The sequence below is a fragment of the Panthera uncia genome (assembly GCF_023721935.1).
Source record: "Panthera uncia isolate 11264 chromosome B2 unlocalized genomic scaffold, Puncia_PCG_1.0 HiC_scaffold_24, whole genome shotgun sequence".
Lineage (NCBI taxonomy): Eukaryota > Metazoa > Chordata > Mammalia > Carnivora > Felidae > Panthera > Panthera uncia.
Window position 1 is genome coordinate 40,083,567 of NW_026057580.1, and position 5,205 is coordinate 40,088,771.

The following is a 5,205-nucleotide window of genomic DNA, read 5'->3' on the forward strand; positions in this document are numbered from 1 at the left end:
CTCACCTGATTTTACCAGAGGCTGTCCCTTCATCTCATATTCTGCCAAAGATGAAACAATTCATTCGTGCCATCTGCCCTTAAAAAGACTTACAACTCTGGAATTTCATCTACCAGCTTGCCCCAAGACTTCAGCTCTGATAATTTCAAAAAAAGTTTATAGTTTTGAAGATTAGTCTTTTCTTCCTGTTAAGATGTGAATAACACTCCTCACAGCTTTTTATTCCTAAGTGGAAGTACAACTCCCTACTGAAGATCTTTTGGGGAGTTTCTACCTATAGTATGATTACCTGCTATACTGAGATAGTTGAATGCAGAGGTTGGGGAAAAAAGGTAGTTTTTATGGACAAATCCCATAAATGTATTTTATATGGGTTATATCCTGTACTTAAAATTTATAGTTATGTTGTATCTCTCAATGATTATATTAAAAGCCCTTTCAAAAGTTAAAAATAAAAATAAGCTTTAAAACTAATTTTGCTTCATCTAGAATTCTTTATTTCATCATCATAGTTCTGGTACAAACTCATCATACTAGAAGCTGAGTTTGCATTATGAGGGGATACCAGAGAATCAAGACTTAAGTTTTCTAATGTAAGAATAATTTTTCTAACCTCCAGGATATCTCCAATACACTCTGAAATTTACCAGATAGACAGAAGGGAGATACAGCATCACGTTTCTAAAATTATAAACAGAAAATAGAATAAATTCCATTGCAAAATTAGATGTATGTACCTAAAGAATACATTTTCTAAAAACTATATTGTTAAAGTAATAGAATTCAGCAAGCTGAATGTTAGATCTATAAATTCACTGTATCCCTTCATTAGAGAAAGACATAATGTGAAAATCAAACAGTAAACGTATCAATGTTTCAATCAAGAGCAAATTCGAGGAAAGGAGGAAATCCTGCATATGACAAGGGGCTACCAGTGGCTTAAGAAATTCCAGTAGGCTAATGTAGAAAATGTTCTCTTATCAAAATTCTCTTATCAAACTTTTCACCTAGAATGTTCCTGTGGGAAGAGCAAGGACAGAAAAGTACTGCATCTTTTAAAACCTCAATGCAAGGACTATTTACTCTTCCAACCTATCCTTTTTAGCTCATTAGGGATTGGCACAATTGCAGTATTTTACATTACCAAAAAAAAAGACAATCTGAGATACAGATGGATAGAAATGGGGGTACCTGGGTAGCTCAGTCGGTTAAGCGTATGACTCCAGCTCAGGTCATGATCTCACACTTATGGGTTCAAGCCTCACATGGGGCTCTGTGCTGACAGCTCAGAGTTTGGAGCCTGCTTCGGATTCTGTATCTCCCTCTCTCTCTGCTCCTCTCCCGCTTGTTCTCTCTCTCTCTCTCTCTCTCTCTCTCTCAAAAATAAATAAACATTAAAAAAATGTCAGATTGTTTGAAAGACTCAAGTTTCCTGGAATTTTTGTTAAAGTTTCCAAATATCTTCACAACTTGCTAATACAACTTTTCAGTAGCATGCACATAACCGCAAATCAGCAAATTTGTTATTATCATATTGCTAAGTTTTCCTAATTCAACCTTTCTTAAAATGCGGACAGAACAGGATATTTATATTCCTCCAACTGCTTTGTCACCTCATGAATTTCAGTAAAATAGAAATCAGCCTTTTCTGGACACATTTTAGAAAAACCTAGCCTTTCCTCTATAGTCCATTCTGACAACATGAAAAAAGCCTGAAAGAAAATGAAAATGGCTATTTTCTCTCTTATTCTGATACCACCAGAGGTCTGCTTACTTACAAATGGTAAACTGCAAAAGGTAACTAGACTCTTTCCCAAGATTAGCAACAATTACATTGCTCATTGCTCTGCTGTTGTGTCTGTGTGCATAATCTTCTATTCCACTTTGTAATTCCCCCAGTCAGCTGCTAGTGATGCTATAGAATTGCTTCATTCAAAAAAAAAAAAAAAGTCTGATGGAAGATTACAACCATATAATCATGTTGACACATAATAGCCCTTTTGCATAAATATAATACAACCTCAAACCTGGATATATTCCAAGCCTTAAGTGTTTGAGAGAAGAATGTGCTTGAGAAGAATGGATTTTATTGAACAGTCTTAACAGCCACAGTTGCCTTTCTCAGGCCTTGGACATTGTAGTTTTGTGTGCCTCTAAGGACTTTACTCACCGGATACAGTGTTGAATTAGGTACTAGATAACATTTTATGAAAAATGAAAGTATTCCTAAGAATGGTAAATGTAAAATTAATTCAACTCAATTTGAAACAGCATGGAAAGATTTCTACAGTACCAGAAGCTTTGTCCACTAGGCACTGAATGCATGCAATTCTGACATATCACTGAAGAGGAAGTTTGATTATATGCTAAAACATAAATTAAGATTTACATAATGGTTTACATTTGTGTAACATGTATTTTCTTCTTAATTTAAGGACATGCTAGGAACAAATGGGGTAATATTGGTATAGTAAATCCACATGGTTTTGTACCCTTTTAAGTGCATATATATAGTAGCAATATTAAAAAAACATGAAAGATAATCAAAAGAAAACACTACTCTAGTAAAAGATAAACTTATTTGTAAGCTGGAAATGAAATAAATACCAAGCAGTAAGGAGAATGAAGCCAAAGTCGTGCTGAATCTCAGGTTAAGAAGGTAGTAGGAGACTGAAATTTACTTACAGGGGGGTTACCAGGAACTAAAAGAGTCTTTCATATGCCTAAGGTATAATCTAAGAAAAAAGCCAAAACCAAATGCTGTCGATGGTGGTCTGTGGCTTAGGCTCATAGGAACATGTGGGCTGAAGTGATGGGAGGATATAAACAGCTTCATGAATTAGAAATAAACCAGGTCTGGCTCTGTAACAAGTATACACAAAGTAGAAAAAAACCACAATTATATACCTGATTCTATATGCTGATTCTTATAAAACATGGCTTGAGAGAAAAATCACATAGTAGGAAGGAAAGAGACAGAAAGAGAGAGAGAGACAGGAAGATAGAATTCTTTCTAATCAAAATGAACCTACAAACCAAAATTTTGAATTGTTTGAAGAAAGATGCACACATCAATAACAAAGCAACTGAAAATCAACAACTAGAACATACGCTTACCCTATATATAGTCAAATTATAGATGTGTGATGGAGGCTATAATACAGTGAAGAAACTATCAGTATGAAATACTTTTTCTATTTAATGAGAAAAACTATTTCAATGAGAGTTTCTATTTCAGTGAGAAACTATTCTTTATATGTGGAAAGATGGAGACTTGTGATTCAAAACCATCGAAAAAACTTAAGTCTTCAGTAACTGGAAAGATAGAAAGCATACCCAACGAACTAACAGATCTGGCCAAAAAAATATGCAGGCATAATGGTGAAATTGACAACTGGCTTTTTGTGTCTATGACAAATATGGGATGAGTGTGAGCTACAGCGAGAATAATCCAGAATTTAAAGGAAAGCAAACAGAATTTAAAGGAAATTTAAAGTATTAAGACATGGTGGGTTACAAATGAAACCATTTCATATTTCTAGACTTTCCAGTTCTGGTCTCAGAGTAAAGATCAAATGTAATGTGTGGCTATAAGACCTATAGTTAAGAACACAGAGATTTATAGGAGTGCCCAGTAAACCTTCACAGTAAGACAAAGACTTTCTGAGAATCTTAATGGTATGGTCTCAAAACAAGCTCACATATAGCTCAAAGTAAATAGAAGTCTATTTCTTTTTTTTTTTTAATGTTTATTTATTTTTGAGAGAGAGTGTGTTAGTGAGCACGAATGGGGGAGGTACAGAGAGAGAGAGAGAGAGAGAGAGAGAGAGAGACAGAGGATCTGAAGCACAATAATACAGAGCCTGATGTGGGATTCAAACTCATGAACCATGAGATCACGACCTGAGCCATGGTTGATGTTTAACTGACTGAGCCACCCAGGTGCCCCAATAGAGGTCAATTTCTAAAGAATTATGGATGTGGCTTTTGGGACTTTGAGGATATCTCAATCAGATTCATAAATAGTTCAAAGTATTTCTAAGGGAGTTATAACAGGCTCAACTATAGGGAATAGAGATAGTTCAAAATACAAAGAAGCCTCTGGGATCCCAATTTTCTATGGTCAAGAAATAGGCAAAGAATGCCTTTTGGAGAATAACTGGACCCTTATTAGGGTTCACATTCTTACTCTGGAAAAGGAGGCTCTGACATGTATATGGCTAAATTTCAGAATTGTTTGAGTAGTGATTGCTATATGCCTCATCCCATTTCTCCCTTTTTTGATTGGGTATGGCCATTATAATTATTCTGTCCTTGTCTTACTATCATATGTTGAATGTATACAGCATGAGTAACTTGCCCTTTTTCTTTATAAGTCTCTAGATCATGAGTGGTTGTACCGGAGGAGCTACATATGAGGAGTCTACCTATTCATCTAACCTATTGCATATAATAATGTCATGATCAGATAAAATTATGGGATTATATGAATACACTAAGTATATTCTGCATGTGGGAAAATATGAGTCATTTGGTCTAGATGACGAGTACTACAATAAACTGTTTCCACAATGCCTCCTCCCCCAAATGACATTCGTCTCTGTCCACACACTTCTGAGATATCATTGTAGCTTCTCCCTTTGACAGGTGGAGTCTAGTTTTCCACCACCCTGATTCTGGACTATCCTTGTTCTTTCTTTAATAAGCTTTTGGGGAAATTAAATTGTGCAAATTTGAAGTCTAGATCTTAAGAGAACTTGCAACTTCTGCTTTCAACCTTTTGGACCGATACCTTCATCATAGGGACAAGCAAACATAACCTACTGGAGGATGACAGGCTACATAGCTGAAGAACAAGTCACCCAGCCAATGGTCATCAACAACTGCTAGGCAGGTAAATGAGAGCATCTTGAAACACACTTCACAGTTGAACTGACTCAACCTTCATGAGTGATTCCTGGCAAGATTAGTGGAAATATCAGCCAGTGAGGCACAGGCCAAACTGAAGGATCATGAAGAAGTAAATGATAGTTTTAATCATAAAGTTGGTTTGGGGGCCAAGGGGAGTAGTCATTACAAGCAATGGATAAATGATACTCAAAGCAATCAAAAAAACTAAAATCTAGCCAACATCCAAAGAGAATTAGTGAACAGAACACAATATAGGACATTCACTCAGAGTAAAACAGAAAGTAAAAAATAATT